Source organism: Suncus etruscus, chromosome 9, assembly GCF_024139225.1.
Source record: "Suncus etruscus isolate mSunEtr1 chromosome 9, mSunEtr1.pri.cur, whole genome shotgun sequence".
NCBI lineage: Eukaryota > Metazoa > Chordata > Mammalia > Eulipotyphla > Soricidae > Suncus > Suncus etruscus.
The window spans coordinates 50,586,504-50,603,968 of NC_064856.1; the positions used below are offsets into that span (position 1 = coordinate 50,586,504).

General features: G+C 48.5%; 1 protein-coding gene and 1 non-coding gene across 2 annotated transcripts in view; both read right to left on the reverse strand.

Annotated features, from left to right (window-relative positions):
• The window catches only part of PLEKHB1 (pleckstrin homology domain containing B1), a 414,220-nt gene that overhangs the window by 336,477 nt on the left and 60,278 nt on the right, over positions 1 to 17,465 (reverse strand). The window lies entirely within an intron of this gene.
• On the reverse strand, positions 13,677 to 13,783 carry LOC126019763 (U6 spliceosomal RNA). Its single transcript, XR_007499387.1, has one exon. It is a non-coding gene; the product is annotated as a U6 spliceosomal RNA (small nuclear RNA).

Genomic DNA, 17,465 nt, shown 5'->3' on the forward strand with positions numbered 1-17,465 from the left:
TTCTGTATTATTTCTCTGCCCCTTTTAATTCTTATTATTCTTTCTATCTTGGGGGTCTGGTAGTATTCAGGGATTATTCCTGACTCAGTGCTCAGGGTGTGAGAATGTCACTTTTGGCAGTGCTCAGGAGACCATGCAATATTGGGGAATCAAACCTGGGTCTCCTGAGGCTCGCCAGCTTGCTGAGCTTTCTCCTAGCCCCTCTCCCTCCGTTTTCTTCTAATTCACTGGTGGGGCAGAGTTCCTCTTTTGTGCCCCCCAACTCCATGATCCCTCATAAGTCTGTGCTGGATCTGCATCCCAGCTCCTGCCGCTTACTACCCACCTCCCAACAAATGGCCCTGAAATGTGCCAACACTCACTGTGCAGCAGCCTCCTGTCCCTGAAGCACCTTGCGTATTGGGGTGAGGAGCAGCCATATATAGGACCCCGTTCTCCTTCCCTCTGCCTGGGTTGCAGCCCCTCAGCACAGCGGTCAGCTTCCTCTGCTTCCTGGCAAGGCTGTCTTGTCTTGGACTGAAATAGCCCCTTTGGGGCCAGCCCCTTCCCTGCCACCCCCCGACAGTATGGCCTGGCGGGAACTGGGCCCAGAGGAACAGGGAGGGGGAGAAAGACGCTTCCTGGAACTCTCCTCCCTGACAGCAGCGGAAGGGCCATGAGCGAGCTGCGGGAGCACTGTGTCGAGGGCCCACTGGGCTGCGCATCCCCAACAGAAACCCTGGGCCTCCTGAGTGAGGGGAAAGAGGGAGCAGAGGGGGAAATTTTGAGTCTGCAGGTGAAGGAGACACCCCAGACCCAATAGCCCCATCTCTCAGCCTTTTCAGTCCAACTCAGTCCAATGGCTGAATCAGTACCCGAACAACCTTGTCCTCATGACTGAAGAGTTCCAGCCATCTCCTCATCCTCTCGCTTCTTCATCCCTCCTCCTGCCTTCATCTACCCACAGCTGGCCCCCTAGTCAAGCCCCTGTCCCTCCACTAGTGCTCTGTTTCCCATCTCCTCCCTCCCCTGCCCATCCTATTTCCCACATGCTTGCATGGAGCCTCTACTTTTGGCTACCAGCACTCCCCATTCAGTATTCACTGCCTCTTTAGCATACAGAACCAGAAGTTTCTGAGAGTGGTTTGTGGAAAGAGCCCCAAGAAGTTTTTGGCTGTCCTGACACCAGAGAAAATGTGGTCCTCTAATCAAAGAGCTTCTGAGCAGTGGGGGCTCAGGGGGCAGGGACAGGGAGATTCAGGGGAGAAATGGTGCCCTGGGGCAGATGCTCTGCAGCTCTTCAGTCAGACTGGCCTGGGAGGAGGTGCTGTGAGAGAAGGGGGGCCCTTCTCACCTCTAAGGTGCAGGCACTAAGCTCATCCAAAACCCTTTAGAAAGTTAGGAAGGTGGCAGAACCAAGCTAAAGCCAAGCTGAGTTGACTCAGATTTGAACGCTGGCAAACATTCACTAGGTTGTGCTCACCTTGAGTGCCCACTTCTTGCTCAGGTATGTGCTGGGGGATCCCCTTGGCCAGCTAAGATCCTGGCCCTCCTAGTTTGATTCAAACTGTACTGACCATTGGTCCAGCATATCAGTATTCCCACTAGGGAATCAGACCCTTCCCACAAACAAGAGCAGATCTGGGGAACCAGAGCAGGGCAGACCTTGTTTTCCAGTCCCTGCTGTGTATGGGGGTCAGGCTTAGGTCTGAAGGGCCAGGAAGTGTGTCTGCTGCTGGGTAGGGGCATGGATGCAGGTAGAGTGCAAGGGCACCTTAGCAGGACCCCATAAACCCTGGGAGGGCTTATGTGAAGAGGAAGCCTGTGGGGGTCACAGCATAGGCTTTTTCCCAGCTTTCACAGGAATGAGGGAAGGTGGCAGCCAGGCTCCCTCTGGTCACTGTGTGAATCAGCTCTGCCACAACAGTGCCCCTCCATCCATCAGGTCCTGACTCTATGTCCCCCACACTAACTGTCTTGCTCAGTGGCCTTTATTAGTCCCTCAGGGCACCTGAGCCCTTGGGTGGTGTGGGGCACATTCTCTTCACTTGGCAGGGAAGCTAAGACCCAGGAAGGTCCAGTGACTTCCCGAGGTGACCCTGTTAGACAGAGCCCAGTGTGGCCTTCCTAACTCTATGGCCTATTCCCTCTTGTACAGCCCAATTTTATGCCTGTGGCCCCATCTAGGGCAGGAGTTCCAGGAATATCTCCCCTTGCTGATGCTCGAGGCCAGCAGAGGGCGCCCGTGGCCGCCCTGGAGGCCAGCCCAGAGGAGCATCGTACTTTTCGCACTGCAGCCGCCCCAGAATGGTGGAATGACCGAGAAACCTCGGGACAGGGCCTCTTCTCCTTATTTATATTTAATCTTTCACCCTTTTAGAGTTTCCCCAGTCAGGTAAGGCAAGGCAAGACAGAGGTGCTGAGCCCCAAGGTGGAGTCCCTGGGGTGTCTCGGTAACACAGGCACTCACTGTCCACCTGACCCCAGCACATCACTGCCAGAACCACTACTGGCTCCCAACCCAAAGTGGGGACATCTTCTGCTCAGGTTCTTTTGTTAATGCAGGCAACTGTGGGGCCAATTCCTGTCTGCAGCGGGAGTCACTGTTCAGACCAAGAATCAGCTCTGCATGGAACCTGTGGTCTCATCCTGGTGGAAGTGTCTCAACCTCCACCCGTTACCCTGATATCTGGAAAGAATGAGGCGCCTGTCTCCTCGAAGGAGCTGGAAGCCTGACTCACAGCCAGCCAGGAACCAGCCTAGACCAGGCGGCCTGTACATAGAGGCCTCCAGGCCCTCTGGCTTGCTGGGAAACAGGCCTGGAAAGCCCCGGGCCTGGCACTGGTCAGACATCCAGGACATCAGATAATGAGGGTTGAGACCTGGCTTCCGTCTCCTGAGGAGTCAGACAGACAAGAGGGTTGTAGCAGCAGGGATTCAGCGGCAGGGATGCTCCCAGAGCCAGCTGCCTGCTGCCAAGACTTCCCTGGCATCCTGTGGACAGTGGGCAGAGTCCCCCTCTTGGCAGAGTTCTGGCCTCACCTGCTGTGGCAGCAGGCCGATGGTGACAGTGGGCAAATGAAGCAGTTGCAGGCGGTGGGCCGGAAGCCTGATTTCTCTTTTCTTTTCCTACTTCTCCTTTCCCCCTCCTGCTTCTCAGGAATTAAAGCTGGAACTGAAACAGCCATTCTGAGTATGGCGAGGGGAAGTATGTTTGGGTGATCTGTGTCTTCGTTAGTACTTCTCTCAGCCCAGCAGAACATGTGCTTCCTGTGCAACTACCCTGTGCCAAATTCTGCTGCCTGGTTCACGCTCTCCTTGCATGTCTGTATGGCCATGAGGGTCTGGCTTCCCTGGCACTGTGGGGTCAAAAACTACCCCTGGATCTCTGGCCAAGCCTGTAGGCAAGAGGGTCATCCTTGGGAAGATAGACAAAGAGGTGGAAGCCTCGGTGGGTACAGGGCCAAGAAGTGTCAGGGTAGCATTGGGGCTGGAGGACAGGGGAGAGAACATCAAGGGGTCAGAGCAGCCATGACTACAGATCCCAGCAGCAGAAAGAGTCTATACAGGTGGTGCTGCAATGCCTCCTACCCAGGGTTCTGGGAGACCTTGGGTTGTCTTTTCCTAGATTCAGAGTAACAAGGCCCAGACCTTTCATTAACCGTTTCTGTGAAGGGCAACCCTGCAAATTTGCTAGACAGAACCTGTGATGGGGAGATGGATCAGAGGGGGAATTTTGCCTGTGGGAACCCTGGGTTCCATCCCCAGCACTATATATTCACTGAAGTGAACCCCAGCACTGCCCTCGACACAACCCCTGAGTACTGCCAGGTATGGTCCAAACCTCTACTCCCCCAAAATTATAGAGAATATAAGGAAGAAAAATGGTTTCATCTGGAGATGTAGTTCAAATGGGAAAATGCATGCCAAGCATGCGTGAGTTTCTAAGTTTCATCCCTGCGACCCCATGCATCCTGTGGACTGCTGGGTCTGGGCTCTACTTAAAAAAAATCAGTAAGGTGCCAGAATGATAGTACACTGGGTAGGGCACTGCCTTGTATATTGCCAACCAGGGTTAAATCTTTGGTACCCAATTGGTCCCTCTAGCACTGCCAAAAATAATTCCTGAGGACAGAGCCATGAGTTAAACCCTGAGCCCCAGCAGGTGTGGCCTCCCTAAAAAAGATTAAAAATTAGTAAATCAGTGTTGATGAGGGTGTGGAAAAGTTGAACTTTTTTTTTTTTTTTTTTTGGTCACACCTGGCAGCGTTCAGGGGCTACTCCTGGCTCTACGCTCAGAAATTGCCCCTGGCAGGCTCAGAGGACCATATAGGATGCCGGGATTCGAACCACCATTCTTCTGTATGCAAGGTAAAAGCCTTACCTCCATGCTATCTCTCTGGCCCCCGAAAAGTTGAACTCTTGGGGCCAGAGAGATAGCATGGAGGTAAGGTGTTTGCCTTTCATGCAGAAGGTCATTTGTTCAAATCCTGGCACCCCAACAGGGTCTCCCGTGCCTGCCAGGAGCAATTTCTGAGCGTGGAGCCAGGAGTAACCCCTGAGTGCTGCCGGGTGTGACCCAAAACCAAAAAAAGGGGCCGGAGAGATAGCCTGGGAGGTAAGGTGTTTGCCTTTCATGCAGAAGGATGGTGGTTTGAATCCCGGCATTCCCAGCCTGCCAGGGGGATTTCTGAGCATAGAGCCAGGAGTAATCCCTGAGCACTGCCGGCTGTGACCCACCCCCCCAAAACAAACAAACAAACGAAAAGAAAACTTGAACTCTTAAGGCATTGCAGGTGGGATGTGAATGATACAGAGTTGTGCAAATAACATGACTATAGGGTGAAAGGTAAACAGAGCTTTGCTGTGAGCTATGACCATCCGATCCAGCAGTGTCCTTCCAGCCCTAGTAGCCTGAAAGCATAGTTGTGTGGTCCTTTTGAAGAAAGGAAAACTCCTGTAGTTTAGAGATGAGAGTGGATGACAGCCCCCTCTCCCACTAACCAGGATCCAGTCACCTTGGAAGGCCACTTGTCCTTCTGACTCCCGATCCCATTCCTCTCTCCTCCTTTGGAGCCAGTTGAATGGTGTCACAATCCTAGGCACTGCTTGATGGTCCCACATCTTGGGAGAAACCAAACAATGGTACTGTTGAGAGATGAAAGCACATGGGTCCCTGAGAACCCTGTGGCAGCTCCTGGTTCCAGTGATACCTGAAACCTTCCTTCTACTGGACTTTTCTGGTGGCGAAAGCTGATAAGGTTCCCTTTTGAGTCAAGTCCAAGGTTAGCCTAAGATATAGTCACCAAGAATAGGAATTCTGACTATATGCCTGCTCATGATTCCTCCTTGCCCCTCCCTCCACAGCCCCATGTATGCTGTGACCTCCCTGATCCCTAACTTTCCTGCAGGGCAGCTGGAATGGGCCATGTACACAGAGGTCAATATCAGAGGGGCAGGTGGGGTCTGAGGGATTCTCAGGTTAAGCCTGATCCTTCTGGGAACAGCCAGGAAGCCCACTCCAAACCCCACTACATTTCATTAGGGTTCCTTCTCTGTTAGTTCCTAGGGTGCCCATTGTGTTACCTCAGCAGGAAACCCAGGCTCCCATCCTGGAGTCACACCCCACTTGTGGGTCACCCTCCGAGGATGCTATACATCCTGGTGCCTCATTTTACCACAGCTGCTTCACTTTACTGCTGTGGTTTCACGACTGCTCAGTTGAGGCTGGCCACAGAGCTGGAACTTGGTGTCTGTGCTATAGGATTGCCCTGTTCTCTCAGCATCCGGGAAGCTGGAGCTGGATTGTGTTAGCCCAGTCTTACAGATGGGGGAACAGACTTAGATGAGACTGGTGATTCATCCAGGGTGACACAGATCTGAATAATGAACAAATTTGTGCTTGAAAGAGAAGTGACAACTCCCTGGGGGAACCAGAGTCTGGAATGCTAGAGTTTTCTCAAGGGGAGAAAAGCATTGGCCTGGCCAGCCTGCCTCTCTGGACCAGGCCCTGGGCCAGGACAAAGAAACAGGCTGGGAATCAAGTCAGGAAAGACAAGGTCAAGGATTGTGCCAATAGATCTCTTGCTCTCCCCCACTGGTTAGGGAATGAAGACAATCCCTCCCTCTGTCTTCAGGGCCCCTGAGATTAGCTCCCAAGAGCCGCAGTGGCCTTTGAAGCACTGTCCTTGGTGCTGCCTTGGGAACAGTGAAAATGATCTAGTGTGAAGTGTCTGCCTTGCATGTGTGAAGCCCAGGGTTTGATCCTTGGTACCAGACAGCAGGCAAACATACACACATGCATACATGCATGCATATACATACATATCTTTTTCTCAGGCTGATGATAGAAAAACCTTGGCAGACACCTTCGACCTGTGGGGTCTCCTGTCCCTAAATCAGTCAAGGCCACCCATACCTGACTCACAGATATACCCCCAAAGTCTCAGAGGCAGGTGGTCTGAACAGTATTCACAGGGAAGGTTGGAGTGCAAGGAATTGAGAGAACAGAGCCTCTATCCTTCTACCAAAAGCAGCCCAGTGCCCTGATCCTGCTCTCAGCACTTCTTCCTACCATTTTTCCTTGGCTCCTTCCTCCTGCACTGATTTCTGCCCTCTTGCTGCTTCTCCTCAAACCTCCACACACTCTGTCCTCTCTGTCACTGCCTCAGAGAAACTTCCTTTAGTTCCTGTTTCAGCCAGCTATGCTTTCATCCCTTTCTAGAAGGTTCTAGACGTTTCCCCACTGCCCTGCCCTCCTGTCCCCTGCCTGCCCTTGGCTGTACAATAGGTAAGAGCTCAGGGAAGGTAGATGGACACTCCTTGTCTTTGCAGGTGAGGCTGGTTGCAGGGGCCGTCACAGGCAGTGGCCATCTGGTCTTCATCACCAAGAAGCTCAGCTGGGAATGAACCTGACAGAATGGCTTTGAGAAAGGAGCTGGCCAAAGCCTGGTGACTTCTGTCTGACCCCCGCCACCCCTTTCCTGTTGGGTCTGGGGAGGGCTAGGGGAGGAAGGCTTCCAGGAAAGGGACAGAACTCACCAGGAAGGTGGGGTGGGACTCAGGGTGGGAGTGGCACCTTCAGATCAGTTTGGGGGTGTGGACAACTGGAGGGGGCTGCTACTGCTGCACCGATGGGCTGAGAAAACATCCGTCGTGTATCACAGAAAATGAGATTCATGGAGGGGAAGTCAGAGTTCCCAATGACCCGTCGGCATCAGCTCTGCTCATGGAGAAGGTGAGGTGCCACTCATATCGGAGGGTGCCTCATCATTTCCCAGGAAACTTGGAATTTCCTTCAAGCCCCCTTACATTTTTCTCTTTTCCCCTTTTTTCTTCTTTTGGCCACATTCAGCAGTGCTCAAGACTTACTCAGGGATCATTCCTGGTAGGCTCATGGTACATATGGGGTATAGGGAATTGAACTGAGTCAGCCAGTTACAGAATGAGTGCCCACTCACTGTGCTGTCTCCATGCAGTACATAGCCCCTCTCCATCTGTCCCTCCTCAGGGGAGGGTCCAGGTCAGGGTCCATTCTTTTTTTATTTTGGGGTCACACCTGGCGGTGCTCAGGGTTTGCTCCTGGCTCTGTGCTCAGAAATCACCTCTGGCAGGCAGTGGAGACCATATGGGATGCTGGGATTCGAACCACCTCTGTTCGTCTCGGGTCGGCTGTATGCAAGGCAAATGCCCTACCGCTGTGCTATCTCTCTGGCCCCTGGGTCCATTCTTGGTACATGCAGTCTCTGCATTCTGGTCTCTGGTCTATGGTCTGGCCCAGTCTAGTAGCTATTTCATGAGGTTCATAATTCCCTCTTCTGGCACTATTGTGGACCCCCATGATGCCCTGAATCTCCAAGCCTCATGTCTGGGCAAACAGGTGCTCACTCATGGACTCCTATGATCACTCTTCATTTGATACAGACCAGCACTGCCTGTATCAGCACAAAAAAAGGCCCTTCTTGTTCCCACACACTCCTCAGTTCATCTGACCTGCATTTATAGGGAGTCATGCAATGGAAAGGGCCTCACAGATTGTGAGTTCCTATCAATTGTGAGTCCTGGTGGTAGGAAAGGCAGATTAAGCGTTCTCTAGGAAGATAGAGCAGGCCTCCATCCCTGTCTGGATTATGGAGTAAGGCTCCCGGAGGAGGCAGTTCTTTGCTGGACACAGATGCAGAAGGGTAAGAATGCTGCCAACAGCATTCTAGCAGATGGGAGGGTGTGGACTTCCTTCAAGTGTTTGTTAGCAGGAGCTGGGGCTGAGAGGACATTGGTACCAGACCTTGCCAGGTTGCAGAGTCTAGCCACCACATTTGGTCTCTGCACATGACTGCCAGCAGAGAGGAGGTCAGGATTTGTGCTCTATTTCCTATTTTCTAAAACTGTGGGTCATGACTCCATATGGGGTCAAAATGTTATTTCTTTTAAAATAACTTTTAGATCCGGAACAAAAGTACAGGGACTTAGGCACTGGCTTGGTAAACAGCTAACCCAGGTTTGATCCCTAGTATTAAATATGGTTCCTTGAGCACTGCCAAGAGGGAGCCCTGAACATTGCCATGTGTGACTCTTCCCTCGCTAAAAAAAAAAAAAAAAAAAAAAAAAAGAACAAGGAAAGGAACACACACAAAAAATAAAAAACCTTAGAGCTGAGTACAACAGATAGGGCATTTTACCTTGCACTCAGCCGCCTCATATTTGATTCCTGTCATTCCATATAGTCCCCCAAGTCTTCTAGGAGTAACCCCTGAGATTCACTGGTTGTGACATAAGAACAAATAAACAAACAAATAAAAAAAACAACTTGAAGCATGCAGCCTATGCATCCCCTGGCTGGTCTCTGGCCTCTGGCCTGGCCTAGTCTAGTGGAGCAATAGTACAGGGGGTAGGGCATTTGTCTTGTATGTTGAAGACCAGGGTTCAATATCTGGTACCCCATCATCCTCCAAATCTGCCAGCAGTAACTCCTGAGCACAGAGCCAGAGCAACCATCCCATTTGGGTGTGGTCCCAAAACTAAAATAAAACAAAAAAAAAATAGAAGTAAAAATGTTTTAGGGGCCAGAGAGAGCTCTTGCTAGAGGACAGGCTTCATGTACAGGAAATCTGGTCTTTGATCCCTGGTACTACATGGTCCCCCACCAAGCACTGCCAGGAGCAACCTTCAAGCCCTGAACACCAGCAGTTGTGACCTCACAGCAAAAATACTAGATAACGGTTAGCTATTATCAGTTAGTGTTTGATATGTAGGACTATTTCATATATCCAGGATTGCACAAATATTTCTTAGGTGACTAGCCCCACCAGGATTCTTACCTAAGCACAGAGGCAGGAGTAAGCCCTGAGGACTATCAGGTGTGGACCTATCCTCTTATCCCCCCATCTCTTACACTACAAAAAAAAATCATTTTTCAAGTGAAAAGGAGTTGCAAAGAGAAAAGTTCAAGAAGTTCTAGTCTGTTTGATGTGGGGGAGCCTTGTGCTGCAGGATGGACAATGGATAGGGCTAGACTCTAAGTCCAAGAAACATGCCCTAAAGTGGGGTGACAGCCTGCACCTCTTCTGCATCCTTATTCCTTCCCTGAGAGCTGGATGGTGAGGAAGACAGATGGGGGAGTCAGTCACAGAGTGTTCCTACCCCATCTTTAGCCCACAGATGCCAAGGCCAGAGAAAAACCAGAGCACCCAAGGCCTGGCTGCAGCCTGGCACTCAGGTCTGGGATGCAGGGTGAGAGTTTGGGGGATGGGAGCAGACAGAGGAGGCAAGACTGCCTTGTTCCCTCCTGGGGCCTTTTCTCTCCTGGAGCTGCTGGAGTCAGCCTTTCCTCACACTGATTTTGAAACTCAGGAAGTTGATCCCCAAAGAAAAAAGCATTCAAGTCCTGTGACAAACTCTGGGCTCTGGGGAAGATGGTGGGAGGGTGCGGGGCCCTGTCACCAGGCAGTATGTGTCTGCAGGGTCATGATTCATTAGCACACTCAGCTGGGGAAGGGTGGACCTCTTACTTCAGGGCATCTGGCCCTGCTCAACCCTGTGCCCAGCATGTCTCCAGAGAAAGGCTCCTTCTAACAGCCCTTGTCTTGCAGAGCCTGTCCAAAAAAGACAAACAGGAAGTAGCTCTGTGCCATCTCACATAAGGCAGGGAGGATGGGATGAGAGTGATAAGTTAAGCTCTTTGGGGAGCAAAGATCCCTCTTGCTGCAGAAAAGAAATGAATTGGCCAGGGAGGATGGGAGACAGAAAGGGAGGTAGTTGTCTTTAGGTGAAAACATGGAGCAGAGGATGAAAGGGAACAGATGGTATAGAGGCTGGAAGGGTTGTGAGAAATGAGAGAAACAATCCATGCTGCCCGTGTATCAATGGTGTGTCTGAACAAGAGATCCAACTGCTTCTAACACAGATCCAGTCATGGTGCTCTGCTCACTTGCCTATGAACAAGATCGTGCTCAAAGCTCCAGCAACCCTGTGAAACAGGACTGATCTTAGCTCATCTTCTAAATTCCTCCCATCCATGGCCTTGAGAGGGAGGTTCCGGGGTTTGAGGCAGGGGCATCTGGGCCCCTTGCTGCTTTGCCCAATCCACCAGGGGCCCATTTGGACTCACCAGTCCCAACTCAGAGCACTCTTCTAGATTAAACTAAAAGGAGACAGGGGCAGGATGGTGGCTGGACAGGAGAGCACTTGACTTGCATGTGTGAGGCCCTGGGTTTCATCCCAACATCATTAAAGTTCAAGAATCTTGGGGCTGGAGTGATAGTAAAGTGGGTAGAGCATTTGTCTTGCATGCAGCTGACCCAGATTCAATCCCTGGCATCCTGTACTATCCAAGGGCACTGCCAGAAGTGAGTGCAGAGTCAGGAGTAAACCTTGAACATTGCCAGGTGTAGTACAAAAAAACCAAACTTAATAATAGGAAAATAATCCTTCCAGTCCTTTCAAAGCCTTTCATGGAAGTCTGAAGTGAGGAGAGCCTTTCATGCAGTCCCTGAGCCTGGTAACTGGCCATAGCCCTGGAAAGGATATTTGCCCAATAAGCAACTCTTGTTAGGAGGGCCTGTCCTTTCCCTTGGCATTTTTATTTCTTTCATTGGGGAGGGGGCAGGGGAGAAACACCTAACAGTGAACAGGGTATATTTCTGTCTCTGTTCTTAGGGATCACTCTTGGTAGTGTTTAGAGGACCATGTGTGGTGATAAAGATCAAGCCAGGGTCAGTCAGTCATGTGCAAGGCCAGCTCTGTTTGCCTGTCCCCACTTCCCTCCGAATCTTGTTCATTCAAGATGGGCACTGATCCAGAGCGCATCCACCAGATCACTCATTCTCAACCTCACCTCACTGGTTGAGGGAAGCCAATTAGAGTTGGCTCCAGGGCTCTTGGTAGAATCATCATGGAAGGTTCCCTCTCTCTCTTCTTTAGGATCATCAAATGAGAAGGCTTAGAATCTAGTGCTTTGGGGCCAGAGAGATAGCATGGAGGTAAGGCATTTGCCTTGCATGCAGAAGGACGGTGGTTCAAATTCCGGCATCCCATATGGTCCCCTGAGCCTTCCAGGAGCAATTTCTGAGCGTAGAGCCAGGAGTAACCCCTGAGTGCTGCCAGGAGTGACCCCACACACACACAAAAAAGAATATAGTGCTTCCAAAAGGTACTTGTAGGAAGTTGAAGGAAGCAGGAAAAAGTAGAGCATTGAATGCATCATTCTAACTCCTGATCTCCCACAACTGATTTAGGCTAATTGAACTTTTTCTTTTCAGGAATTCATAATACCTTTCTTGCCCAAGCTGGTTGTCCTTGGCACTTGCAGTCAAAATAACACCAAGGAAAGCAGATCACAGAAGAAGATATAGATAAATCAATAGTATCAAAAGTTAAACTTTTTGAGTCAGATATATAGTACATTGGATAGAGTACATGCTTTGGACACAGCCAACACAGGCTCTATCACCAGCACCACATATGATCCACATATAATCACCACACATGATCACCAGGAGTGATCTCTGAGCACAGAGCCAGGAGTTGACCTGGAGCACAGCTGAATGTGGCCCAAAAAAAACAAAAAATAAAGTTAAATCTTTTGTGCATCAAAAGCACCAGATTGAAAAAGCAAATCAACACATTGGGAGAAAATATTTGCAAATCAAACATCTATTCCAATAAAGAATTCATATCTAGCATATATAAAGAACTAAAAGTGGAGACTGGAGCAATAGCATAGCAGGTAGGGAACTTGCCTTGCACATGGCTGCCCTAGATTTGATTCCCTGGCATCCTATATGGTCTCCTGAGCCTGCCAGGAGGAATTTCTGAACACAGAGCCAGGAATGACTCCTGAGTGCACTGAGTGTGGGCCAAAAACCCCAAATAAATGAATAAATAAATAAGAAAGAAATAAAAGCAACTAACAGCTAAAAACAAGCAACCAGAATAAAAAAAAAAGGCAAGAGACTCAAGAGACTTAAGGAGATTTTCTTTGATAGAGAACACATCCAGAATGAGGAGCAAGTATGAAAAAAAAAAAAAAGATAAAACAGGGAAGACTGGGAAGAGAATGCAAGAAGGAGGGCACAAGTGTATTGTGAATTTGATTTCCTCAGCACCATATGGCCCCTGAACACTGCTGGTGCAGCCCTTTTAGTGGCCTTCAAGCACTATGGGGTCTGGACACCTCACTGCCAGTCGTCAGTACCAACCTGTCAGTCAGGCCCAGTGCAAACCAAGCACTTGTGGTAACCCCACCCAACAACACTGGGTGTGACCCTTTTTAAACATCTCAGAATAAATGTTGGTGAGGCTGTGAGAAAATTGAAACCCCTGGGCATTGCTGGGGGGTTGTTAAATTTGACATCTGTTGTGAAAAACAGTGATGACAGTTCTGAGAGAAACAAAGAATTATCAACACATTCTAAATATAGAATTACCATATGATCCAGCAATTCTTTCTAGGTGAAAAAATTGAAAACAGGGATGCAAGCAGACATTTTCCCAACAATATTTACAGCACCATTAGTCACATAGTCAAAAGGGAGAAACAGCCTACATGTCTATGGACAGAAGAATAAAGAAATGATGGCATATGCACAGGAAATACTGCTCAGTCTTTTAAACAAATCATCAATGTAGGGGCCAGAGAGATAGTGCAGCTGGCAAAGTACTTGCCTTACATGTAGTTAAACCCAGCTTGAATCCTTGTCATTATATCTAATTCCCCAAACACCACCGGGAATAATCCCTGAGCACAGACTCTGAGCAATGCTGGATGTGGCCCCAAAACCAAAAATATATATTATGTGCATTCATGATCTCTACATATATATGCATATGCACATGCATACAAATGATCAAATTGTTGGGGTAAAATTGGTTTCCCAATTGCAAATGCTTACATGGTTAGAGAGACAGTTTTATCCCAGTATACCCCATTGTCCACCACGGCCTATATGACCCTTCCCTTCCAACTGCCCTTGCCTGTGAAGCCTGTGAATAGTGCACTGGGATCTATACAATCTTTTTTTTTTGGGGGGGGGGGTTTGGGTCACACCTGACCCGCTCAGGGGTTACTCCTGGCTCTACACTCAGAAATCGCTCCTGGCAGGCTCAGGGGACCCTATGGGATGCCGGGATTCGAACCACCGACCTTCTGCAAGTAAGGCAAACGCCTTACCTCCATGCTATCTCTCTGCCCCCCCTTTTTTTTAAATATGAAATGCTTCACGAATTTGCGTGTCATCCTTGCACAGGGGCCATGCTAATCTTTTCTGTATCATTCCAATTTTAGTATATGTGCTGCCGAAGCAAGCACAATCTATACAATCTTAAAGGCATTGTGCTAAGGAAGCCAGGTGCCAAAAGACAAATACTGTATAATCTCATTTCTGGGAAGTACCTCAAAGAGTGAAACTAAGAGCCAGAAAGTTGAAAAGGAGTAAAAGGGACCAGAAAAATGGGAAGTCATTGCGTTGTGGTGGGTTTAGCATTTCATATTGGGGTTATTAAAAAAAAGATGTATTTTTAGGGCTGGGTAGATACAGCAAGTAGTGCACTTGTCTTGCACCTGGCTGATCTGGGTTCAGTGCCTGGCACATCATATAGTCCCCTGAGCACTGTCAGGAGTGATCCCTGAGTATGAAACCAGGAGAAAGTCCTGAGCATTGCTGGGTGTGGCTCAAAAATAAAACAAAACAAAATGAGAAAGATGACTTTTTAAAAAAGCGGATGAATTTCTGTTACATATTTGATATTTTGCCAGGTGGACTTGCATTAGTTTTATTTTGTTCTGTTTTGCAATAGTTTTTTAATACTAAATTACTTTTAAAAGTAATAGCTATGGGACCATAGCGATAGTGCAAAAGAGAAGGTGATTTTGTCATTCATATACTACTCCAGTCAATACCCAGCATATGAGCATTTGAACACTGTCAAGAGTGATTCCTGAGTACATACAGAGACAGTAGAATGTTTTACCCACTTCTAACAAATTGCATACCTATATGGTAAAAGAAACCAAACATATGTAAAGGTATAAAATAAAAATTTGACATCAAGTCTCTCCCAATGATTAAAAAAAAAGTGGATAATTGATGATGGTGGTATGCATTTATGGGAATGGACCAAATACCCCCACAACATACATTGAAGGGAGGAAAATGCTCAACTTTAAGTGTGGCATAAGAAATGCGTGCATGGGGCCCGGAGAGATAGCACAGCGGCGTTTGCCTTGCAAGCAGCCAATCCAGGACCAAAGGTGGTTGGTTCGAATCCCGGTGTCCCATATGGTCCCCGTGTCTGCCAGGAGCTATTTCTGAGCAGACAGCCAGGAGTAACCCCTGAGCACCGCCAGGTGTGGCCCCAAAACAAACAAACAAAAACAAACAAACAAAAACAAACAAACAAAAAGATGCATGCATATATATGCATCTATATTTTTTCATTTCATTTAATTAAAATTGTTTTTGGTTTTTAGGCCACACTTGGTGGTGCTCAGTGCTTACTCCTAGCTCTATGTTCAAGGATCACTCTTGGAGGGACTGTAGTTTTTGTTTTATTTTAATTACTTTATTTAACCACCATAGTTATAACAACATGTAGTTAAGGTAAGTGCCTTAACCTCTGTGTTATCTCTCTGGCCAATATATATTGTTGGGTTTAGTTTTGTTTTGTTTTAAAGAAAACCACATATTTTTGTCTTCACCCTGGTTTCTGACAGAGCTCCTAAGTATTTTGTTGTTTCCTGAGTAATAGGAGCATCTTTTGTTCTACAGAGTTGACTCTTAGTTTACTGCAGGATGGGATGCCGGACAGAAAGACCACAGAGCAGAGGCTTGGAGCTGCTAGAGGCACAAGCTAACCTCCAGGGAGGTGACTCTGAGAGGGAGCTCAGACACTTTGGGCAGGAGGATTTGGACTTGGCCTGAGGCTGAGTATCTGCTTGTAATGCAACCCATCACTCAGGCAGGCATTTCCTGTCCTCTTCTCACTGCCCTTGTGGAAACTGGGAAGAAGCTGATGGCCAAGTTCTGGCCATTACTATTGCTGTGAGGTGCCAAGTCCTTCATCTCTAGCCAGATTCATCTATACAGACATAAGATTAATCAGCTAACTTGTTAGCTTGCAACCATGGCGTCCTCACAAGCCCTTCCCCGTTTTTTGTTTTTCCTTTGGGGCCAAATCTGGCAATGCTCAGCATGTACTTCTGGCTTTGTGCTCTGGGATCACTCTTGGAGGGCTTGAGGACCCACCAAGTAATGCTGGAAGTTGAAACCAGGTCTTCCTGTGCAAATGTCCTGTCTGCTGTACATCAAAATCACAGGTGAGGTGGGTGGGATAGCATTGGACTGACCCTGGTTTGATTCATGGTACCACATATGGTGCCCTTAGAAGCTCCAAGAGTGATCCCAGAGCACAGAGCCAAAAATAGCCCCTGGGTATCACCAGGTGTGGCCCACCCCAACTTCTGTAAAAAGCTAAGCAAAAAATTAGAGGCTTGAGGGGACAGAGGGATAGCATGGAGGTAAGGCATTTGCCTTTCATGCAGAAGGTCGGTGGTTTGAATCCCGGCATTCCATATGGTCCCCTGAGTCTGCCAGGAGCGATTTCTGAGATAGAGCCAGGAGTAACCCATGAGCGCTGCCAGGAGTGACCCAAAACCAAAAAAAAAAAAAAATAATTAGAGGCTGAAGTGATAGTACAGTGGTCATTGTTGCCTTTCACATGGCCAACCCAGGTTCGAGTCCTGGTATCCCATATGTTCCCCTGAGCTTGCTAGAAGAGATTTCTGAGTAAGTCCTCAGGAAGTAAGCCCTGAACACTGCTGAGTTCTACAAAGCTGTCTCTTAGTTACCTGCAGGATGGGTGTGGTGCCCCAAACAAACAAAAAATCAAAAAATTAGTTTAAGCTGACTAGATAGCTCAACGATAGAGCACACACTATTAATTTGTGAGGCCCTATTTAAGTCCTACCATCTAAAAAGAGAGTCTTAGGGGCCAGAGTGATAGTAAAGCAGTAAGGCGTTTTGCTTTGCATGTAGCCGACCTGGGATGGACCCAGGTTTTTTTTTTTTTTTTGGGTTTTTGGGCCACACCCGGCGTTGCTCAGGGGTTACTCCTGGCTGTCTGCTCAGAAATAGCTCCTGGCAGGCACGGGGACCATATGGGATACCAGGATTCGAACCAACCACCTTTGGTCCTGGATCGGCTGCTTGCAAGACAAACACCGCTGTGCTATCTCTCCGGGCCCTGGCCCAGGTTTGATCCCCGGCATCCCATATGGTTCCCCCAAGCCTGCCAGGGTGATTTCTGAGTGCAGAGTCAGGTATAATCCTTGAGCGCCATTGAGTGTGGCCCAAAACCAAAAATCAAACACGCACACACACACACACACACACACACACACACACACACACAAAAGTCTCAGTTGTGAGATAGAGGAAACTTGATGTTGTTTCCTGCTTTCTTACTTTCTTATCTTAAGATCATTGTTGGAAACCAAAAAGATAGTACAGGGGGTAGGGCATTTGCCATGTATGTGGCTGAGCTAGGTTTGTCTTTGACACTCCATATGGTCCCCTATGCCTGCCAGTGGTGATCTCTGAGCACAGACACTGTGAGGCATGGCCCAAAGATACACACACATAAACACATACACATGCAATGTTGGCTTCAACATTTCACATAATTTGTATGTTTCTACTTCTCTTTATATTTATATATATGTTTTTTGGGGGGTTGGGTCACACCCGGCAGCGCTCAGGGGTTCCTCCTGGCTCAATGCTCAGAAATCGCCCCTGGCAGGCAAAGAGGACCATATGGAATGCCGGGATTCAAACCACCGATCTTCTGCATGCGAGGCAAATGCCTTACCTCCATGCTATCTCTCCGGCCCCTCATATATATGTTTAAAGATGAAGGTTAACTACTAAAATAATCATCCTTTCAAAGTATACAGATCAGTGATTTGGCAATACTTAGAATCATCACTATCAGAA